General features: G+C 36.7%; 1 protein-coding gene and 1 long non-coding RNA gene across 5 annotated transcripts in view; one reads left to right on the top strand and one right to left on the bottom strand.

Moving 5' to 3' along the window:
* The window catches only part of MACROD2 (mono-ADP ribosylhydrolase 2), a 2,170,814-nt gene that overhangs the window by 1,782,248 nt on the left and 364,602 nt on the right, over positions 1-23,964 (bottom strand). The gene's annotated exons all lie outside the window — the stretch shown is intronic.
* LOC139029668 (uncharacterized) lies at positions 6,882-23,597 on the top strand. The gene is made up of 3 exons (XR_011489221.1): positions 6,882-6,966; positions 11,746-11,850; positions 23,461-23,597. It is a non-coding gene; the product is annotated as an uncharacterized lncRNA (long non-coding RNA).

Below are 23,964 nucleotides of genomic sequence, written 5' to 3'. Positions count from 1 at the left end.
GTAGTCACTGCTTCTTGGTCATAAGATCTTGGTACGTTATTTAATCTCTCTATGCCATGGCCTCTTCTTTTCTAAAATAAGAGAAATAGTAAATTCCTCACAGAATGCTATGAGGATTAAAGAGTTAATATTTCTAAAGTTCTTAAATGAACAGCTGACCCATAAGAAGAATTAACATTGGTCATTAGTAATAGCAAAAGTGCTGAGAGAAGAGCACATCTGGAATTTTAGACACAGCAGATCTGGAGAGAGTCAGTCTACTTCTAACCCACTGAAGAACCACCACCTGATTTATGAAACACATGGAGTTTCAAGAGCTTCTAAGAGCAAAGACGAAGAATGGCAACTGTGGGGAAAGCCTCTCATCTTTGAACACTGATGAACAGAAAGGAAGATACGGACCAAATTTGCCTAAAAAGAGAACTGATGTGCTGAGACATGGGAGATAAAGTAGCTAAGGGAAAAATAACAAAAGCTCTGAATCAGAGAAAAAGGAGCTTTGTACCAGCCTGCTAGGTGATTCTGATGGTGAATTAAAGGTCTAGGGCCTCACAAATCACCAAACCAACCATAACAAACCTCCTTCTCCTACACAAGAAGGAGCTGGGATATTTAATTACTGCCAGATATGTACTTAACAAATACAACATTATTTTATTATCTACCACTGCAGGTCAGAGCCACGGGATGCAGACTTTAAGATAAAGGTTAATCACACAGTGCTTTGGGAGTAAAGGAAGGGAGATTAGCCAGAGAGAAAGTTGGGCTATGAAGGTGCGACAGCAGACTGAGCCAAACCCACAGGAGCTCTGGTGCTGAGACGGTCCTTCAGTTATCATGATCTGAGACAAGAACTGCTGCTGTAATTTCTGCAGGTGTAAGTACAGCAGGCTGTGTAGTCTTACTGAGGCAGCTCTCAGCAACTGAGAGCCCTTGACAGGGAGGGACTGGAAGCCATCACAGCCTGGACTCCTTGCTGTCAGGAATGAGGGCCCCGCCCTGGAGGGGATCTGTGCAGTGTTACTTAGCACTCACCACATCAAGGGGTCCTATGGTGTAGTTTCCAGAGAAGCAGTAGCAGCAAGGCCTGAAACCTTTTAGAAATGCAAATTCTCGGGCCCCTGCCAGGGCTGCTGAGTAGGAAACTCTAGAGCTAGGGCCCAGCAATCTGTGCTTCAATAAGACCTCCAGGTCATGCAGATGTCTGCTGCGTTTGAGAACCTCAGCTACATACACTGTGTAATGTGCACATAAAACACACACAGAAAATTACCCCACTGCAAGAACAGCTGTCATACAATCTGCACCTCGTGAATGCATACCACAGACTGATAATTCAATAACTCATGCTCAGTTGCTCGGTTGTGTATGACTCTCTGTGACTCCATGGACTATAGCCCAGCCTCCTCTGTCCATGGGGTTTTCCTGGCAAGAACACTGGAGTAGGTTGCCATTTCCTACTCTAGGAAATCTTCCTGACCCAGGGATCAAACCCACATCTCTTGTGTCTCCTGCATTGGCAGATGAATTCTTTACCAATGTGTCATTCAACACTACTGGAAAATATTAAAATTCATTCACTTAGAACCCTGGTTTTTGAGTCAGTCACAGAGCTGTTGGCTTTTAGATTTGAAGATTATTACTGAGCTGTAGCAATATTTGATATGGCACTTACTATGTGACACAGATTAATGGAAAAGTGAATTAATAAAACAATGAAGCTATACTTATCACAGAAGAGTCTATAAACATAAAAGAACATGTTAAGGGAAAAATAATGTGACCTGAGTAAAACAATATGATGAGAGGTAGACGACTCTGGCCAAATCCAACTTGGTTAACATTTGACTATCTCTTGGGTTTGTAAGAAGATCCTTAGGTGAAAATAACAAGATGAGCTCAGAAAGGAGGGAGGAAATAGTCTTAACACAACTTGTCTTTTCTAAAGAAATATTCTTAGCAGCCAAGAGGGATGCACGGAGTTGAAAAAGACCGAAGAAAAAACCCCAAGTCTGCATTAACTCTATGTGATAGACAACGAGACAAATTTCAAGCACTGACAAGAAAGGCGGTAAAAATATTCTTCATGGATGTCATCACTCCACGTACTCAAAGACAAAGGAGTCACGGTGTAGTCAACAACTCAACAGAACATTCCAGGAAATCTTCCGAGAAAATGACAACTGAAGTACTGAATACCCTACACAAATATTCTCAAATGTTGATGGTGTTTCCTTGAGCCTGGCACAAGCAGCTTTAGTAATTTGAATAAAAGCTAATCTTATATTACTACATTGGTCTCCAACCTTCAAAGCATCTGTAATTTGAAGGTTGGAAGTACTCTTTGACTTCGGCCAGGGTTGTTGCATCTGCATTCTTTATGTAAAGAAATGGGCCTGAAATGGCTGTTCTTGCTCAGGGTACCATAACACACTATTGGAGAGAGGGAAGACTACTCTTCTCACTTATTACTATCCTTTAGTACAGTCTCCTAGGTACCAGGAACTAGGCTAGAAACTAATGCCAATATTTTATAAAATCTTCACAAAGTCCAAGGAAACAGACACAGAGAAGTTACATAATTTGCTCAATACCATACAGCTTTAAGTAGCAGAGCCATAGTGCAGGGAAGTTTGACCCCAAAGCATGTGTTCCTTCAACTATACTATTTCGACTGTTCTTCGGTGAGCCTGAGCATTATGTTCAGGTGACTTTAGTGTGCACCAAGGTTGGGTAACTGCCGCTAAGCTACTACAGTAGCAAAACACGTGCACTTTTGGCCAGGAGAGTTGTTGCAGTTGTTCAGTGACTGAGTCGTCTCCGACTCTGTGACTCCAAGGACTGAAGCACACCAGGTTTCCCTGTCCCTCACTATCTCCCAGAGTTTGCTCAAACCCATGTTTGCTGAATCAGTGATGCCATCCAACCATCTCATCTTTATCGTCCCCTTCTTCTGTCTTCAATCTTTCCCAGCATCAGGGTCTTTGCCAAGGAGTCAGCTCTCCACATCAGGTGGCCAAAGTATTGCAGCTTCAGCTTCAGCATCAGTCCTTCCAATGAATATTCAGGGTTGATTTCCTTTAGCATTGATTGGTTTAATCCCTTTGCAGTCCAAGGGCCACAATTCAAAAGCATCAGTGCTTTGGCACTTAGTCTTCCTTATGGTCCAAGTCTCATATTCATACATGATTACTGGAAAAACCATAGATTTGACTATACAGACCTTTGTCAGCAAAGTGATGTCTCTGCCTTAATAGGCTGGCTAGGCTGGTCATAGTTTTTCTTCCAAAGAGCAAGTGTCTTCTAACTGCATGGCTGCAGTCACCATCTGCAGAGATTTTGGAGCCCAAGAAAGTGAAATCTATCACTTTTTCCATTTAGTCCCTGTTAGCCATGAAGTTATGGGGCTGGATGCAAGGTCTTAGTGTTTTGAATGTTGAGTTTTAAGCCAGCTTTTTCACTCTCCTCTTTCACTTTCATCAAGAGGCTCTTTAGTTCCTTTTAGTTTTCTGCCATTAGGGTGGTGTCATCTGCATATCTGAGGTTACTGATATTTCTCCTGGCAATCTTGGTTCCAGCTTGTGACTCATTCAGTTCAGCATTTTGCATGATGTACATTGCATGGAAGTTAAATGAACAGGGTGACAATATACAGCCATGACATACACCTTTCCCAATTTTAAACCAGTCTGATATTCCATGTTTGGTTCTAACTGTTGATTCTTGACCTGCATACAGGTTTCTCAGGAGGCAAGCAAGGTGCTCTGATATTCCCACCTCTTGAAGAATTTTCCACAGTTTGTTGAGATCCACACAGTCAAAGGCTTGAATGTAGTTGAATGTAATCAATAAAGCAGATGTAGATGCTTTTCTGGAATTCCCTTGCTTTTTCTATCATCCAGTGGATGTTGACAATTTGATCTCTGTCTTTCATAAATCCAGCTCTACATCAGAAAGTTCTCAGTTCAGGTTCTACTGAAGCCTGGCTTTAAGAATTTGGGGCATTAGCTTGCTTGTGTGTGAAATGAGCACAGTTGAATGGTAGTTTGAACATTCTTTGGCATTGCCCTTCTTGCGATTGGAATGAAAACTAACTTTCTAGCCCTGTGGCCACTATTGAGTTTTCCAAATTTGTTAGCGTACTGAGTGCAGCACTTTCACAGCATCATCTTTTAGGATTTGAAATAGCTCAGCTGGAATTCCATTGCCTCCACTGTATTTGTTCATGGTAATCGTTCCTAAGGAACACTTGACTTCACATTCCAGGATGTCTGGCTGTAGGTGAGTGATCACCCCATTGTGGTTATCTGGGTCATGAAGATCTGTTTTGTGTAGTTCTGTGTATTCTTGCCATCTCATCTTAAAATCTGCTTCTATTAGGTTCATACCATGTCTGTCCTTTATTGTGTCCATATTTGTATGAAATGTTCCTTTGGTATCTCTAATTTTCTTGAAGAGATCTCTAGTCTTTCCCATTCTATTGCTTTACTCTATTTCTGTGCATTGTTCATTTAAGGCCTTCTTATATCTCCTTGCTATTCTTTGGAATTGTGCACTCAGATGAGTATATCTTTTCTTTTCTCCTTTGCCTTTCACTTCTCTTCTTTTCTCAGCTGTTTGTAAGGTCTCCTCAGGCAACCATTTTGCCTTCTGGCATTTGTTTTTCTTGGGGATGGTTTTGATTACTGCCTCCTATACAACATTACAACCTCCATCCATAGTTCTTCTGGCACTCCATCAGATCTAATCCCTTGAATCTATTTGTCACTTCCACTGTATAATTGTAAGGAATTTCATTTAGGTGATACCTGAATTTCCCAGTGGTTTTCCCTACTTTCTTCAATTTAAGTCTGAATTCGGCAATAGGAGTTCATGACCTGAGTCACAGTCAGCTCTAAGTCTTGTTTTTGCTGACTGTATAAATGTAAAGCTGGAAATATTAAAATAAATCAAAAAGCATAGGAAGAGAAGAAGAAATGAATTACTTTAAGAAAGAAGAGTAAATAAAATGTAGTACACAAAATTCCATGTGTTTTTGATAAACAAATATTAGGAAATTAAATATTAGCTGATTTGTCCATTTTAAAAATGTAAGTAGCGGGAACAAGAGGCCTAAAAGCAAGGCACACATCAACTTTTATAGAAAAAAAATGGTATTTCAAATTCTTAAAGTCAGAACTCAATCTGATAATTTATTTGACACCAGTAATTGTGTACATTTAGAATAAGTCATTTTTCGTGCATTTCAGGACATTTTCCATGTATATAAATAAACAGTTTTAAATATAACCAGTGTTTCAGTGGTGTGAATTCTTAGGTAGTTAAATATTGATTTGCCATTCTCCTGGCATAATGACCAAATAGAACAGTCCATCAATTTGTTCAACCAGTGTTCCTAAGTACTGTCAAACTGGTCAGTATTTAATGTCTTTGCTGAATAGTTGGTTTCCATGATATCTATCAGAAAAAAAAAAAAAAAAAGGATTTTCATTGAATCGAAAGCAAAGCAGAAGACAATCCTTTCATTCACATGAAAGCTAGCTTGTCATTTGAAACTACACGCAACTGAACTAGCAGCTCTTCTCAGACACCAAGCCTTATTTCTTCCTCCCAGCTGTCAATCTCTGTTTCACCTAGAAAAGCCCAGCCCCCCTCTTCTTTGCTATTAAATTCCATATGAACACCTCCCAGCTGCCAAACCTCCTAGCCTTCTCCTTTGTCTACCTTTATAGTACGTGATCAAGAGCAAATGCTCCAGTAAGCTTAAAATCTCACAGCTGCACAAAATACAACTGGGAAACAAAACCTTCTGAAACAGGACATCCTTTAATGCTTACTTTAACTTACGCCTGTTGCTTAAACATATTTCTATTAGCTGCAAAATTTCATGTTGTTACGGGTTAAAAAATACAGCATTCTGCAGTATAATTCATATCTTTAAGTCATAATCAAGTGGCTTTTTATTCAGCTAAATATATTTTAATAATAATTTTAATCTCATCCCACAATATTTTGCTTCATCACCTTTTAAGTATAATTCTGTGATTTTTAATCAAAAATTATTTAGAGAATTTCTAATTTATAAGAAAAATCAACATTTAAATTTTCTAGAAATAGTGTTTTGCTTTAATAGCTTTTTTTTCCTCTTCCATTCTGAGTCACAATGAAGGAAACTTTCTTTGTAGGGATAAAAATAATTGAGTATAGAACCTCGAGATCTGAAAATAGAGACTTTGAAGCCATAAAAAAAGGCTGGGTATAAAACACAGATGGAGAATGTACCTGATCTCTAATGTGAGAAGGGCTTTCAAAACACACTTCTGTAAGCAAATATAACTATTTTTAATGTGTATTTCCGAAATCAAGAGAAAACATACCCAAGTCAATCATACAGAAGAAGAGTATACCCCTAATCAGAAGGTTTGTTTTTCTATCCATCTTCAAGGTTAATCACAAATGACTAGGGAGGTGAGGATACCTATTCTTAGAAATAGATGGATGTTCAAACAGATTGATGACAGAAGAAAAATGAACAATGTGCAGAAAAGTGTAATATGAACTATATCACATATTTTATTTTTCAATCTCCATCTGATAATAGAAATCTAATAAGTCAAGTATTATTGCCATTGGCACAGCCTCAATACTGCATATCCTTATAGAAAATGCCTTTCTATCATATGTCTCTGAAGATCTTCTTATTAGCAAGACTGAAGAATGCTTTTGTCATATTAAATATGCTCAGCTGTTTACTACTTGGTGAAATAGTGTTAGAACCATTTAAAGAGGTGTCTGACATCATTAATCTATTTGACCTCTGACCTGCAGAGCTAAACTGTAACTATGGTGACCAAAGCTTGACCTTACAATGCTGAGAAACTTTAAAGTTCTGCAGTATTTTGGGTCACATTGTTAAGTGAGACAAAGGGGTAAAGAACTAATGTGACAGTTTTCCTGGGAATTAAGGTCAGCAGGTCAATTGTGCTGAAGCTTTTTGTGATAAGGAAACTAAATTTTTGATCTGTTAGAATTTTTAGAATAGTACTTTGGTAGAAGGCATAAAAAGTACAATGAAATCAATTTATTAAACTCTAAGGAAGCTGGAAAAATAAAGTTAGTGCTGAACTTTCAATAACATAACATTGCTTATAAGTCTATGGATATAATGTAATATATCTGCCGTTTTCACGATTACACAATCACAAATAATTTCATCTGCAGATTCTTCCTCCAACTATAAATTATTCAAAATGATAAAATAATCATTTTTTAAAACAAGGACATTGTTGTCAACAAATTAGTAGTCATTTACCATAATACCTAATAAATAAAGACTACCTACATATACAATATTTATCTACATCAGATCATTCTCTGAGAAAAGCCTAAAATAAATGAAAACAGGAGATGGAAAGAGTGAACACTGACATTTTAGAAATCCGCAAACTAAAATGGACTGGAATGGGTGAATTTAACTCAGATGACCATTGTATCTACTACTGTGGGCAAGAATCCCTTAGAAGAAATGGAGTAGCCATCATGGTCAACAAAAGAGTCTGAAATGCAGTATTTGGATGCAATCTCAAAAATGAAAGAATGATCTCTGCTCGTTTCGAAGGCAAAACATCCAATATCACAGTAGCCCAAGCTTATGCCCCAGCCAGTAACACTGAAGAAGCTGAAGTTGAACAATTCTATGAAGACCTACAAGACCTTCTAGAAGTAACACCAAGAAAAGATGTCCTTTTCATTATAGGGGACTGGAATGCAAAAGTAGGAAGTCAAGAAATACCTGGAGTAATAGGCAAATTTGGCCTTGGAGTACCAAATGAAGCAGGGCAAAGGCTAACAGTTTTGCCAAGAGAAGGCACTGGTCATAGCAAATATCCTCTTCCAACAACACAATATAAAACTCTAGGCATGGACATCACCAGATGGTCAATACTGAAATCAGATTGATTATATTATTTGCAGCCAAAGATAGCGAAGCTCTATAGAGTCAGCAAGACCAGGAGATAACTGTGCCTCAGATCATGAACTGCTTATTGCCAAATTCAGACTTAAATTGAAGAAAGTACGGAAAACCACTAGACCATTCAGGTATGACCTAAATCAAATCCCTATGATTATACAGAGGAAGTGACAAATAGATTCAAGGGATTAGATCTGATAGACCGAGTGCCTGAAGAACTACTGATGAAGGTTCATGACATTGTACAAAAGGCAGTGATCAAGCCCACCCCCAAGAAAAAGAAATGCAGAAAGGCCAAATGGTGGTCTTAGTAGGCATTACAAATAGCTGAGAAAGGAGAGAAGCTAAAAGCAAAGGAGAAAAGGAAAGATATAACCATTTGAATGCAGAGTTCCAAAGAATATCAAAGAGAGAAAAGAAACCCTTCCTCAGTGATCAATGCAAAGAAATAGAGGAAAATAATAGAATGGGAAAGTCTATAGAGATCTCTTTGAGAAAATCAGAGACACCAAGGGAACATTTCATGCAAAGATGGGCACAAAAAAAAGGACAGAAATGGTATGGACCTAACAGAAGATATTAAGAAGAAGTGGCAAGAATACACAGAAGAACTATAAAAAAAAAAATCTTCATGACCCAGATAATTACGATGTTGTGATCACTCACCTAGAGCCAGACATCCTGTAATATGAAGTAAAATGGGCCTTAGGAAGCCTCACTATGAACAAAGCTAGTGGAAGTGATGGAATTCCAGTTGAGCTACTTCAAATCCTGAAAGATGATGCTATGAAAGTGCTCCACTCAATATGCCAGCAAATTTGGAAAACTCAGCAGTGGCCACAGGACTGGAAAAGGTCACTTTTCATTCCAATCCCAAAGAAAGGCAATGCCAAAGAATGCTCAAACTACCACACAATTGCACTCATCTCACATGCTAGCAAAGTAATGCTCAAAATTCTCCAAGCCAGGCTTCAACAGTATGTGAACCATGAATGTCCAGACGTCCAGGCTGGATTTAGAAAAGGCAGAGGAACCAGAGATCATTGCCAACATCCACTGGATCATTGAAAAAGCAAGAGAGTTCCAGAAAAACTTCTGCTTTATTGACTATACCAAGCCTTTGACTGTGTGGATCACAACAAACTGTGGAAAATTCTTAGAGAGATGGGAATACCAGACCACCTGACCTGCCTCCTGAGACATCTGTATGCTGGTCAAGATGCAACAGTTAGAACTGTACATGGAACAACAGATGGTTTCAAATTGGGAAAGGAGTACATCAAGACTATATATTGTCACTCTGCTTATTTAACTTATATGCAGAGTACGTCATGAGAAACGCTGGTCTGGATGAAGCACAAGTTGGAATCAAGATTGCTGGGAGTAACATCAATAACCTCAAACGTGCAGAAGACACCACCTTAGTGGCACAAAGTGAAGAGAAACTAAAGAGCCTCTTGATGAAGGTGAAAGAGGAGAGTAAAAATGTTGGCTTAAAAGTAAACATTCAGAAAACTAAGATCATGGCATCTGGTCCCATCAATTCATGGCAAATAGATGGGGAAACAATGGAAACAGTGACAGACTTTATTTTTTCAGTCTCCAAAAGCAGATGCTGACTGCAGCCAAGAAAAATTAAAAGATGCTTGCTCCATGGAAGAAAAGGTATGACCAACCTAGACAGCATATTAAAAAGCAGAGATATTACTTTGCTGACAAAGGTCAGTCTGGTTAAAGCTATGATTCTTCCAGTAGTCATGTATGGATGTAAGAGTTTGACTATAAAGAAAGCTGAGTGCCAAAGAATTGATGCTTTCGAACTGTGGTGTTGGAGAAGACTCTTGAGAGTCCCTCAGACTGCAAGGAGATCCAAGGAGTCAATCCTAAGGAAATCAGTCCTTAATATTCATTGGAAGGCCTGATACTGAAGCTGAAACTCCAATACTTTGGCCACCTGATGTGAAGAACTGACTTCTTTGAAAAGACCCTGATGCTGGGAAAGATTAAAGGCAGGAGGAAAAGGGGAAGACAGAGGATGAGATGGTTGGAATGCATCATAGACTCACTGGACATGAGTTTGAGTAAGCTCTGAGAGTTGGTGATGGACAGGGAAGCCTGGCGTAACTGCAGTCCATGGAGTCGCAAGGAGTCAGGACAGGCTGAGGGACCGAACTGAACTGAACTGAAAACAGTGAGCATCTGAGTATAGAGCTCGAGTAACAACACATAATGGGGACCACTCTCCTAATGTGACTGCCTCCTGTATCTAGGTGGACTCTCACTGCATAATTAAAGTAGGATTTCACATATAAACTGTGAACCACTGTTTTCAAGACTTTCTCATTATGCCTATAATGGGCTAGATTAATCTTTTCTACAAAAAGGCACATTCTGAAGCAATGCTTTGTGGAAATTTATCCTGAAACACTGATTATTTCTAAGCTGGTCATTGGAAGCATATTATTTAGTGTGTGTGTGTGTGTGTGTGTGTGTGTGTGTGTGTGTGTGAAGATCCAGAGGTGGGACTCTTCAGAAAAACACTAAACAAGGGTATTTTCTACATAAGCAAAACATATTCAAATAGCCCCAAACCAACTCAATTTAAAAACATACATCCTAAACAAATACTTTAGACAGTTCACATTTGCCATTATCTTTGTAAATAATAAAACCTATTTTGCTCTAAAGAATCTGGAAAAAGTATCATAATTCAAATGCTTTATAGCTCATATGTATAAATAGGATAGAAGTTAAACACACACAAACACACACAACAACAATCTTACCAGATACATCATCACAAGGAAAAGGAACTAAATATTTCTTTCAAGTTTTTCACTTGGAAGTTTGGAGAGTCTCAGAAAGCAGGACTGTTGAAAGAGGAAACACCACTTGCAGCTTTATTTCCTTCACCTACAATATCTGTTCAAAAGGGTATGCCAGTGATTTTTTTCCCCATGTGTTCCTTAGATCTTTTGGGTGTCTTTAGAAAGTCTAAAGAAGCCTTTAGAATGGCAAAATATTTGAGGATTTAAAAAAAAATTCAAGTGTGAATTTTGACAATATACCCCAGGGAAAAGAATCATTCTAAACAAACCACACTGGAACAAAGAGTTATAATGCCATGGTAGAACGAGGCATGACCAGTAAAGAATATACAACAAATAGAACCAATGAAATCTTTTTGATTACATCTTTTTCTGCCTGGCTATGGACTAGAAGAAAAATCCCAGGTTCAAAACTTTTTAAAGGATTAAGTAGACAGCCATGTGGAGAAACACCTCACAGAATCCTCCAGAAAAAGGAATGTACTATGAGAAGGGTGGAAGTCTATCATAAATAAGAAATAAAATGGCAGGGTAGACAGGAAGGCTGGGGGCTGTGAATAATGTTCGGACAGATTGAATCAAAAAGCAAAGAAACAAAATTTAGTATTTTTCCTTTCTTTAATATATTACATTTCAAATTTTGACCAGTTTTAATCAATACTAGCTAAAAATGTGTCACTAAAAAAGGCCTAAGGCCAAATAGTTTTATATGGACATTTATATAAAATGCTATAAAACTCATACTTAATCATATTGTATTATTATTATAATATACTCACCACTGGATATAATTTGCTGATATATTATTTAGGATATTTGCACTAATGTGCTTAATTAAGACTGAAAAATAGTTTTCACATATATCTGTGCTATCTTTAGTTTCATTTCAGTTTTTGCTAACTTTAAAAAGCTAGTATATGTTTAATTTAATTATGCTATTGGCAGAAATCAATCCAGTGAATTAAGAAGAGACATTGGAAAAACAGAAGATGTGAAGAAAACTACGGAGAAGATGTGAAGTGTTTGTATTACTGAAATCCTAAACATGAGGTGAGCCAAAGGTATGATTGGAATCCCACTTTTAGAAGTAGGCAATTCTGTTCAGATCTAACTACGCAGCGCGTGCCTAACCATTCCTGATAGTCCCATTTCAAATTCTAAGGTATTAAAACAACGCAGAAAGACTCAAGCAAATGAAATATATAGTCATTAGAGGTCAGAACCTTCTTCTGGGAAGTTCAGTGGAGGAAACTGGGAAATAGGATAAGATCATGAAGAGAGTGGCCTTCACTTGTAAATAAAAGGGATTTATTGGGTGTTCAATTTCTAGAATGTGAGAACTGCAAACCTGTTTCCTTTTCCACTGTCTTGAATAATCAGTATAAATCCACTGAAGGGAATTAGGATAAATAAAAAAGAAACATGAACAACTAGTTCTTCAGCTGCGTCTATAGTTATTGATTACTTAGGTTTCTAAATCTCTTGAATTAAATTTTATATTTCATCCAGCTTCTTAAAAGGATGTTACACTATTTTTTAAATTATTTTCTTAAATCTCTGAAATGTATTCATGTTCTTTCTCATCCTTAATTCATGGTTTTTTTTTTTTAATCACAGCTGTCAAAGTTTGTAGGTTTTCTCAGTTTTTTTAAACAAGTGCTTAGTTTAACTATTTCTGCCTTAACTTTTAACAAGTTCTTCTTACTTTCTTTATACTTACAGTGTTCTGTTTCCTAGTTCATTTTTTTCTACTCTTGCTTTGTAATAAATAGTTTGGAGATTATAGATTTTCCTCTTCTTACTGCTTTGACTATATTAATAGGTTTTGATACACAATAATGCATATTTTGCTTATTCTAAAAAGTTGGTGATTTCCATTTTAATTTCCTCATAAATGAATATATTGGGTTGGACAAAATGTCCATTAGGTTTTTTCAGCAAGATGGTACAGAAAAATACCCAAATGAACTTTTCAGCCTACCTATAATAAGCGCATTTTATATTTTTTAACTTTCTAAGTGGAAAGAAAAATTTATTCATACTTTTATTATTATGTTTTAAAATTAACATACTGCCATTAAAGGATGAAGCTATGTGAGACTTCACTTGCAGCCTTTGTGAAACCCCCTGTATTTGAAATTAATATGTGTTTTCTATTACTTACAGCACAGTCTTTCTTGCACGTCTCTCAGAATTGCATAAGTAATTGAACAGGTTAGAAACTTGAGGCTCAGAGAGAGAACCAACTAACCTATCTAAGCACTCACTAAGTAAGTGATGAGGCAAAAGTAAGATTTGCATAAAGCTTACATTCTTAATAACTTTAACTGATGGCTTCCATAATTATTCATTCCCTTACCTTTCTCTCCCTAGTCTATGAATTAGCTGACAGCAAACCTTATTTCACTTTCTATCACAGAAGCTTGACTCTGGTCACCTACAAATAATCACTCATCCTGACCTTCACCTCTTATCTAGTGCCTTCTGCTTAAAATGGTCTGGTCGAGATTCACACAGAATATGACCTGGTGATTCCATGTTTGCCTTCTTAAGAGTGCATGTAAAAAAATTAGATTACCCAGCTTGAAGGACCACAGAGAGAGACTAAGTGGACAGGCCATGTGTAAAAGCTCCATGGAGAGAGAGGTTCTGATACTGCATGGAGGAGAATAAAAAACCCAGTTAACCAAGAGAAACAAGCCACAGCCCTCCAACCTCAGTCAGCCTGCTCTAGACACCCCTGCTGGGCAGTCAGACATGTCAGTGAAGAAGCCAACTCAGAGGTTCCAGCTTCTGGAGACATCACGTGGAACAGAAACAACTCATTCCTGATGCACTGTCTAAATTCCTGACACATAATCTGTGAGAAATAATAAAATGACTGTGGTATCAGGCGACGAGGTCTGGGGACAGTTTGTTATACAGCAATAACAAACCAAAACAGCAGTAGATAGAGCAAGGACTGTTGAATGAATGAATGAATGAATGATAAGTGAAGTGGCAACTTGATTTATCATGGATATTGGACTTATTTTGCATACACATTAAAAAGCAATTTTATCTTCTAGAAAAATCATTTCAAGCTCATATAATTTTAAATAGGACAGCACATTAGGGTGTTTCCTAGTACAGTGTTATAAACCATTCAACAGCAAGCACTATTGGAAGTTGTCTCTGTAACAGGACCTCTTCAGGGCTCAAAGATCACAATTGTGAGCAAAACCAAAATAGGTCCCAAGTAGCTCTCAGTATGATGAAGGAGTTGGACAGATAATCACAGAGAAGTCAAGCTGTCTACTATGATGAAAGGCCACAGAGGAGAACACGTAATTACAACACAGAAGCATTCAAGGGAACTGATGTGATTAGGCAGGTCAGGGAAGACATTTGAGAGGAACTAAAATCTGAAGAATGGGAAGGATTTATCTAGATGAAGAAAGAAGGGAAGATTAATGCTGGAAGATAGAACCCATGTGCAAAAGGCTTATAGTGTAAGGCAGTCTGGCAAAGGCCTCCTGAAAATATATAATAACCACAGAAACACTAAGGAGATTCTAAAAGTCTATTTGTTTGGTTCGTTGATTACTTTACTTGACTTATAATAATCTCAATATAGTAACTGCACACTAATTGAATATATAGAATGAAGTCAATAATGAAAAGAACCAACTTTCTTTTTATTACGTTACTAAGAACAAAAAGGCATGTATGCAGGTGTAGATGAAATATGATCAAAGTTATTTTTAAACCTTATAAAAAGCTAGGTTAGCCTATGAATATGCTATTTCAATATAAATATAAATTGCTCAAAAGATCAGTATAAGTTGCTCAAAAATTATAAAATATGAGAGCAAAAGTTGTAATTAATACAAGGCAAGAAAGAATCATTTCTTATGAGAAATAACTTAATATTTTTATACTTAAATTTTAGTATCCTAAGCAAATCTATTTTATAATTAAAAATTTCCCCATTGAGTTCAAAATGTATGTAAGTTAATTCAATATTATTAATAATGCAATGACTATTTAATTTTTAGGGTCTTCATCTGCACATTTACACAATAATGTTTTAGTGTGCCATCACACAGACTCAAAATGCAATTGTCTACCTAGTAAGTTACAGGGAGAGTCTTTGTTTCTTAGAAAAAAGAAATTTGTTTTTATGTGTTCCTTGAAAGGAAATTCAATAAAAAATCATGCATTTAAATAACAGTGAGGTAGTGATACCAATGGATTGAGGACAAGAAATTTAAAGTTGGCTCTCTGATCCTGAAATAGATTACTGTCCTGACCCCACCCTCAGTCTTGCAAATTTAATTAAATCTAAGTTCTGAGCAGTAGATAAAAGTGGTTGAGAAAACCCCTTATAGGAATTTATTAAAGGAATCCTTTACATTCTCTTCTCTCTTTAAAAAAAAAAAAATTCAGGTAAGGGAAAATTTCCATCGCAAGTACTCCCTGTTTTCCCAAACACAGAGAAACAAAGCTTTGCCCTTAAAGTCCTTCCAGTCTCACTACTTGGAAGTTGAATCCAAGCTGAACTTTCATCAAACTTTATTTTTGCTCTTTTCATTCCTCAATGCTTTTTTCCAGCAATTAACTTTGGTCTCTAATAATTAAAAGATACTATAAAACACGAGAATTCAATTACAACTCATACATTAATAATTTCTCCAATCATTCTTAACCACATTAGTTTGTAAAGTATTGAACAGGAATATAATAATAAAATTTTAAATGACAATCTCACAATGGCTGATAAAAGTTAACACCCATGTGTGTCTAATAATAGTCTTGACAGTTCTGTGATAATCATTTCTCACTGGAAAATCAATACAACAACTGTTTCTAACTTCACAAAAGTTTACATTTCACTTTGTTAAAAAATCTTGCCTTTGTCACCAATTCAGAATTATTTTCAGCAGCCAAAATTTTCAGTTGCACAAAGGTTATTTATGAGATGATTTTTCACTTTATTTAATCTGAAGCTGTGTGGGGGGAAATGGAGAGTATTTCCACAATAAGTATTTATCGATTATATTTTAGACACTTTTAATGAGGGTGGTAGACATAGTACAGAGAAGAACTAGAGTTTCTATACTTGAAAACTGTCTATACTTTTAAAAAATTATGTGGATAATTTAATTAGGAGAGGAAAACTAAACAGGAAACAAGACCATATATTAATATGCCACCACTGTATTCAAGAGGCAGTGCATACCACATCACATAACTAAGGCCCCAAAAGGAAACTGCTAGTGCAGTCAGTGAAACGGCCCTCACAGACACATCAAGAAATCAAACAAAACTGTCAGAATCAACTTGGTCAGAACTCTGGGAAACAGTCTGAGGTTGCAACAACCAAGTGAACACTGAATCAGAGCAAAGAAAATTCTAAAATGGCAGGATATACTTGTGATGTTTTCGTTTGCCCTTGCCCTAGTTCAACAACAGCTTAAAGATGGCAGCTAGCTCACCCAGTGTACTACCCTGGTCCCGCATTCCGGAGAAGTCAGAGAAGACACTCACAAAAGATTCTGTGTGTTCTAACCATTCTGGGGCTACCTAGGGAAGTAATGCATGGCACCTGACTTTGTTTTGCCTATCTGGGAACTTACTTAGAAAAGTGACAAGAATTCTTTGACAATATTATAAAGTAAACAAAAATCCACTGTTTTCCGGGACAAAACATAATGATTGAGGCATACAATACAGCAACCAAAGCCAGGAAGAAAAAGTTGAAGAGTTATTCTTCTCTTTCTTTTTTGAAAATAGGGCAGGTATAGCACTCTTGTAAACTGGTTGAAAAAGTATAAAAGTACAGGTCTAGAAAAGACCTAATCAGACATTATGCCTTCACCTATGTCTGAAATGTAGGATGAGCACAAGCAAGAAATTAAGGTTAATGCAGAGATAAAAAGTGGCCTGGCAAACTGTTGAAGGAGTGCCCCAGCAAAAGCGAATCTACAAGAATTTCAAGAGGCTTAGAGATATATTTTCCCTTTTTCTCCCCCGTTTTTTGTTTCTTCTTTTTTTTTCTTTCTTCTCTTGCTTTCTTTCCTATTTTTTCCCTGTATTTTGCTTTCTGGCATTCAGGTTAATCTCTATCTGTAAAGACACTAACTGAACACAAGCTAAAAGAATAGAGACATTAGAGACCACATGTGACAAAGAAAACAGACTTTAAAAATTAGATCAAAACATCACTAAATAAATAGTCCCAGCATACAGAAAGCAATAAAATAAACCCAGGTGTTGTGGGGGGGTGGGGGAGGAATCTGATTTCCAGAGTTAGCATATAAGAATATTAAAAATGTCCAGTTTTCAACTAAAAATCTATGAAGAATGCAAAAAATAAGGAACTATGATCCATTAACATAAACTGTCCCTGAGGAAGCAGAGCAATTGGACTTACTAAATAAAGACATTAAATCAACTTTCATAATATATCAAAGGGCTAAAGAAAACCAGAAATAAGATATCTACACAAATAGAAAATATAAAGAAAGATAGAAATTATAAAAAGAAATCAAAGGGGAACAAAATGAAAAGCTCACTAAAGGATTTCAATTGCAGATTTGACTAGGCAGAAGAAAGGATCAGTGAAGATAAACGTACAGAGACTAAGAGAACTCTGGGACGCAATCATGCACACCAATGTACACACAAGGGCAACCTCAGATGGAGAGAAGAGAAAGAGGCAGAGAGAACACTTGCAGAAATAATGACCAAAAATTTCCCAAGTTTGCTAAAATACACAAATCTACATATTCAAGAAGTTCAGCAAACTTCAAGAGTATAAATGCAAAGAGATCCACAGAGAGACACATAATCAAACTGTCAAAAACCAAGGGCAAAAAGGGAATTTGGAGACCAGCAAAGGACAAGCAACTCATCACTCATACAAAGGACCTTCAATAAAATTGACACAAATCATGGAAGCCACAAGAGAATGAAATGAAACTTTTTAAGTGCTAATAACAGCTGTCAACCAAGAATGCTATAACTAGCAAAATTATCCTTTAGAAATGAGAAATTAACACAGTCTCAAGAAAAACAAATTGTGAGAGATGATGACAAAATATAATGATAAAATAATGAAAATTATGTTTATCATGATATGATAAGATGATAATAATAAAATGGAGTCCTTTAGGCTAAAAATAAAAGGAATGCTAGTCAGCAACTTGAAACAGTATAAAGAAATACAGAGCTCTGGTAAAGGTAGCTACATAGTGAATAAAAAGACAGTATTATGTTTTTGATTTGTAATGCCTCTTTTAATTTATAGTAGTATTTAAAAAACAAATGCACAAGAAAATAATTATTATTATGTTAATAAGCATCAATGTAAAAAGGTGTAATTTGTGAATAAGAACATCATCATCAGGAAGAGCTATACGAGAAGAGTTTGTGTATGCTATTGAGTATAAGTCAGTACCCATTTAAACTAGGTCGTTTTAAGTTTAGGATTTTAATTGTAATCTCATGACAATCGCTGAAAAAAACAAACAAACAAAAAAACCCTTAAAAATACATACAAAATGATAAGAGAATCAAAACAGTACAAAACAACAGAAAAAATGATTAAAGAGAAAAGGTAGTAGTGGAAGAAGTGAGGAACAGAAAAGCTATTAGACATACAGAAAACAAATACCAAAGTGGCAGGAGGAAGCTGTTCCTTATTAATTAATATGAATGCAAATGAATTAACTCACCAACCAAAAGTCAGAGATTGGCAGAATAGATTTTCAAAAACTATCAAAATCCAATGGCTTTCTTTTTTGCATAATTTTAAAAGTCACCTCTCAACTTTGTATGGAATTTTAAGGGGCTTCTAAAAGCTAAAACAACACTGAAAAGGAAAAACAAAATTGCAGGACCCACACTTCTTAATTTCAAAACACATTAATCAAAACAGAGGTGCTCATGTAGGACAGACACATGGATCAGTGAAATAAAACTGAGAGCCCAGAATTAAGCCCAAATACGTACGGTCATTCAAATTTCATTAAAAGTGCCATGATTATTTAAGGTGAAAAGAACAGTGTCATCAACAGATGGTATTGGAATAACTCTGAATGCTGTTGTTGCTGTTTAGTCGCTAAGTCGTGTCCAGCTTTTCTGCAACTGCATAGACTACAGCCCTCCAGACTCCTCTGTCCATGGGATCTACCAGGCAAGAACACTGGAGAGCGCTGCTACCTCCTTCTCCAGGCATGACTGGACACCCATGTGCAAAAGAATTAAACTGTACCCTACTACACTCCATATATAAACTCTAAGTGCAGATAGACAAACAGCCAAAACATAAGGATGAAAGCTGTAACTGCAGTAGTATACCTTCATGACCTGAGATTTGGCAATGAATTCTTAGCTTTGATGATAAAAAAAAAAAAAACAAGTAACAAAAGAAAAAAATAGATAAATTGGACTAGAATTTACAATTGAAATTACAATGACCCAGAGAAATGAAAATTTATTCCCACACAGAAATTTGTACACTAAAGTTTACAGAAGCATTATTCATAATAGCAAGAGTATAGAAACTATCCAAATGTTCATCAACTGAAGAATGGATAGACAAATTTTGGTGTGTATATATATATATATATATATATACACACACACATACACATTGGAATATTACCTAGCCATAAAAAAATTAAAACATTATAACTGAAAGAAGCCATACATAAATAGTACAATCCCACTTACATGAACAGTTCAGATAGTCCAATCCATAGAAACAGAAAAGAGACTGTTAGTTGGCAGGAGCTAGGGTAGGTGGGAGACAGTGCAGAGTAACTATCTAACGGGCACAGCTTTCCTTCTGAGGGGATGAAATGTTTTGGAACTGGATTGTGAATGTATTAAATATCACTAAATTGTTCACTTTAAAAAGATTAATTTTATGACAGTAACCAGTAGGTCCCTGGCATTATTATTACTAGAATCTATATTTCTGTAGAACAAAAGTCATTACTCAGATCTATGAAAACTCAGAAACTCCTTTTTGTCTTGTGGATTCCACCGGACATTACAGAAGTGATGTCTGGGTCTACTTCACAAACCATCAACACTGTAGTTAAAAACATGACCTTTATTAAACAGCTAGAAAAGGAAGTGAAATGTACAAATAAACCACAGACATCAGTAAATGGATGTAGAAAATAAAACTGCTGGGCATACACAAAGAAAATAAAAGGTTAAGGTGAGCTGTAGAAAAAACATAAGAACCTTAAATGTCAGAAGGATTCACTGGGAAGAAGCAGGCATCCTAACTCCTGACCTTTTCTCCCTACTTCCCAGGGTCACTAGATTATGCTGACTCCTTTTTTGACATCCTGTTCACAAACTTTCATGGCTTCTAGACAGCTGCCTAGTCTGCTGACCGTTCTGACAAAAATGACCTGAGAACCACATCAGGCAGTTACATTAGCCTGTTCATCCTTTAAGCCAGGTTTCCCTGGCGGCTCAGCAGTGAAGAATCTGCCTGCAATGCAGGAGATGCAGGTTTGATCCCTGGGCCAGGAACACAGCCTGGAGGAGGGCGTGGCAACACACTCCAGCATTCTCGCCTGGAAGCCCATGGGCAGAGGGGTCTGTTGGGCTGCAGTCCCTGGGGTCACAAAGAACTGGACATGACTGCAGTGGCTGAACACACACACGCATGCTTTCCACCTACGGGAGTGACATGCTTTACAGAAACTGTAAAGGCTGGTATTTAGGGAAAATGAGCAAAGTGCTAACAGCTCCATTTTTAGGTTTAAGGTTTTTAATCTTAATCATTATTCTTAAATGATTAAGAGTAAAACCTTAATCATTTAAGGCTCTATTCTCAATCATTCAGCTACGACTGAAATCACTAACATTTAATTCAGCAAAACTATATGGATAATCTGTTATGTGTCCAGATCCATGCTAGACTTCAAGAAAAGGGCTGAGACCTGTGAAGGGCTTCACAAAGCCATGACCATATGCTCTAGTGGGAAAAATACAGAGATAGAGAAAAGGGGGCAGAGTCTGTCTCCTGTGTTACGGAAGAATACTGATAACCCCGACTGCAGCAATGGCATGATTAAGAAGTAGAATCAGAAGTATCTCAGAAACTTCAAAGGATTGTCTAAGGATGGCAGACACTGGAGGCAGAGATCATAATGCTCTATCTTATCAACCTGGATGTGACCTTGGAATACTTAACAGTACTCAGAGGGCCACCATGAACAGATCAGCCTTGGCACATGAGTACATAAATAAGATAATATAAATGAGAGGGATTATTATCACTGAACACTGAAGATGTGAATTCAATTTCTAAGTCTCCTCAGTAGCACACAGGCCCTCCCAACTAGGAAAGTCTTCTTAGCCCCATGTTTCAGCTCTTAGTTTGGCAGCTTCTGTCTGAAGAGAAGGAGATATTGTCCTTTTATTGCTTCCTCAAACTGAAGACATCTGCTAGAAATTGATGAATAACTAGTAGATTCTATTGAATGTGATCATAAGCTAAGCATCATTCTAAACAGTTGATAAACCTTGTATCACATGAAAGGACAACCTATAAAATGTGATTTTCAAAACAGATATTTCTGAAATGTAGGTAGGTATAAAAGAAATGTTGCTTAACAATGCTTAATTGTTCTTAATTATAATAATAACATTATAATAATAACTAACACGGACTTTATATTTTGCGACTAGATTTGTAACCATGATAATTCATTCATTTGCTCTTTCCAACAACTCCCTGAGGCTGGTGGGACAGCTGTTAACATTCCCAGAAGAGATGAAGTAACTCACTCAAATTCTTATTACAAATAGCAGCATAGGGTCTCAAACCTTGTCCCAGATTCTAAAAACATTAGACCTGACTTCCAGATGCAAAGAAACTCGAGCAATGAGCCTGAAATGTAATAATTTACTGCCTCATCTTCCTTTCTGTCATCTGCCTTACCCTTGGTTTTCATATGTGAACTCTGAAAGAATCCCTAACCCTACTATATTCTCTTGACCTAGTCCAAAATTTCCAAGCAATTATTCCAAAATTAAAATCACCTAATGCAAAATTTCCAAGTACTATAATTTAACAAACAAACAAAACCAAAACTCATCTGCAACACAATAAGAAGCACATAAAACCCTGGATACTAGAGCTAGTCAACCTGGATATGAAGCCTGATTGTTGTACTTTGTGATCTTGGGCAAGTTTTTAACTATTTTGTTCTAGGCTATAAACAGGGATAATGGTACTAACTACATCACAGGGGTGTTGAGAGAATTGAAGGAATTAATATCAGTAAGTAAAGTGCACAGGAGAGGGCTTGGAACATAATATGTGCTCAATAAATGAAAACTATACTGAGTCAAAAATCAACTATCTTGTAAACTATCCCCAGGAGTAAATTAATCTACTCAGGAAGTCGCGAGAACTCCTTTTATAGTGACATTCAGTATGCTCTTTATTTCTGAGTATTTTACTATTCCCTGTATACGTAACAACACCTGCTACTTCAAAGTAGACTAAAGTGTTAAAAAGAACTGTTCTTCTTTGAAACTGATCCTTTACCTCCATATTTCACTCTGCTTTCACCTCAAACCTGAAATGGTCTTTGCTTTTTAAAATGAATAATTTTGCCATTTGAAGGGAAAAGTATATTACAGCTGCAAAAAGAAGCTGGATGTTTCAAAGAACTATTCTTGGCATCTTTTAGAATAAGACGCATTTAAGTCAAAGAGACGGCTTTGTGTGAGATCACAGGCAGATACAAAGTTTTAGTGGGGGATAAAACTTTTGGCCACTTCCCAAAATCTCAAGAGTGCCACCTTATTTACACATTCATTTGTGTGAATCTTATCATTATCAAATGTACTCACATATTTACTGTGTGTATGAATTTCCTGACAGGTGAATAGAAATTGCTCTCTGCCCAAGTTCACCAGCAGTTCATCATTGGTCTGCAACCTGCAGTTCTAAGGATAAGGCAGTGAGAACCACATTTCATGGCTTTATGGGCTATATTTGGTGACCGAGGCTTGCCCTAAGGAACACAACATTTAACCTAGAAATATTTGTGAACAGGATCATTTCCTGTCTTCCTTTTCCTTTATTCTAGAGGTCACTGCACTAGAAGTATGACCAAACTGAGAAACAAGGAGTAAAACAGATTTTCATTTCAACTTAAAAAATTCCATATTCATAGAATAGAGAATACATCAATATACTGTCAAAATAGTTAATCCTCATTTAAATTTTTTATTATATTAATAAGTGCCCAATATTGAAAAAAGGCAGGAAATAGAGAAAAATACTAAAAAGAAATGAAAAGTTGCCCACCATCTACATTTTGTAAAATATGCTAAGATAGTTCTGATACACACAGTTGAGACTGTTTCTGCTGGTGATTAAGAATGACAATATTATTATGTTATCTCATAGATCAGGAGACTACTACTGTGGCAAACTGTACTTGCTGAAGATGACTGCAACAGTATTTCCCAGTCCTCACAGTCTTCCGTGACTCTGACACTCCCATGGAGAGGAGGGTGTCTGTGTTCCCTCTTAAATCTGGATGGATTTGTGACTAATGGAAATCATATAAGTAGGTGACTACTGAGGACAAGTTATAAAAATCTGATGGACTTCTTTGTGTTTCTCCTGAGATGCTCATTCCTAAAACCCAGCCACCACACCTATGAAGAGGCCAACTTGGAGAGTACAGAGGTCCCCAGCAAGCAGCCCTGGCTGCGCTCTAAGCAGAAGTCAGCATCAACTGTGTGAGTCATCCAACTTGAAGGTATATTCTCCAGGCCCCAGGTCAGCCACTCTAGCTAATGCCACTGTAGACGGAGATGATCTGTAACTACTGAGATTGTACACAAAATATATTATTGTTTTTGTTTCAAGGGCACTATGGTTTGGGGGTAGTTTATTATGAGGCAACAGAGAAATACTTCAGCTAATAGCTAATAGTAACAGCAAGTATAACTGAAAAGGTAAGCATTTATTAATACTACATGGCAAAACTGTAAAAGGGTTTTAAACATTGTAACTCAGTTAATTCTCACAATTACCCTTATGGCATAAAGAGTACTATTACTCCAAATTTACATTTTAGGATATTCAAAAACACACACAGGCTAAGTAATTCACCCACAAATTAATTA

Source organism: Odocoileus virginianus, chromosome 9 (genome assembly GCF_023699985.2).
Source record: "Odocoileus virginianus isolate 20LAN1187 ecotype Illinois chromosome 9, Ovbor_1.2, whole genome shotgun sequence".
NCBI lineage: Eukaryota > Metazoa > Chordata > Mammalia > Artiodactyla > Cervidae > Odocoileus > Odocoileus virginianus.
This window is presented reverse-complemented; position numbering and strand designations above follow the sequence as displayed.